Here is a 1,007-nt window from a genome sequence, read left to right as displayed (position 1 = left end):
CCTTTGGTAAAGCTTCAAAATTACAGACCAATATTTTGAAATGACACTTAACTGGACTCATGGTGAAGAGTTCATCGCCAACAAATATGCATTGAAATACCAAGGACACTGGCATTAAATGAAATTTACTTATAATTACTTTGTACTGATAAGTGCCTGCGTATTACTACTTCGTTTCTTGAAAATTGTGTCTATTTAGAAAATAGTAACATTTTTGCTGGGAGTTCTGTTAATGCATACCACTTGGTAGTAGGGGAGAGGTCCCAGTACTTGAACGCGTTCCAATAATTGTGAATGGAGTTGTTCACTTGATACCTACACTTGTTGACTTAATGTCCAATTTTTTTGACAACATTGTACCAATACTTGTGACTTTAAAGTTGTTAGTACAATGCTAACTACCTAAAATTGAATAAAATGCACCTTTAGTTATAAAAATTAACCAATGATGTGATGCCATATCAACTGTTCAACTATGGGTACCTTTTATGCACGACCATTGGTCTCACTTTTTTTTTGGGCTATTTTGGACAACTTGGCAAAAAGCATGCTGATGTGGCATATATGTGGACTTGAAACCTTAGTTATAAGTAGGTGACTCACCAAGTAAGCTACTGTAAAAAATTGGAAGCAATTTGAAATTTTTACGTAGAGTTTTGATAAGTGCGAAGTTAGGGTGTTCAAGTACTAGGTCCTCTCCCCTACTTGGAACTTGTTGAATGCTGCAGTTACGACTACAAATGCAAGTGGTGACTGCACCATTTAACACCAGGGGTTGGTGATCACAGAAAGAAGTGTCAATTTCCAGAAATTTCTTTGTGAATTGTTGCGGACAAAGCACTTTTTATGCAGAAATTTAAAACAAATTCTACAATCCATTCCATAATCAATCTCCCGGTAAAGATTTGAAGCTCCCGCACACAAAAGTGAGTATATTTTTCAAGCAAATTGTTCTTTTGGGTCATGTAGATTAAGGTACAATAATGGAAATGTTTTGTTGTTTGTTG

This window comes from Cupressus sempervirens, chromosome 10 (assembly GCF_028749045.1).
Source record: "Cupressus sempervirens isolate cs-2001-9-10 chromosome 10, ASM2874904v1, whole genome shotgun sequence".
NCBI classification, from domain to species: Eukaryota; Viridiplantae; Streptophyta; class Pinopsida; order Cupressales; family Cupressaceae; genus Cupressus; species Cupressus sempervirens.
The sequence above is the reverse complement of the archived record's forward strand: the minus strand, read 5'-3'. Positions refer to the sequence as shown.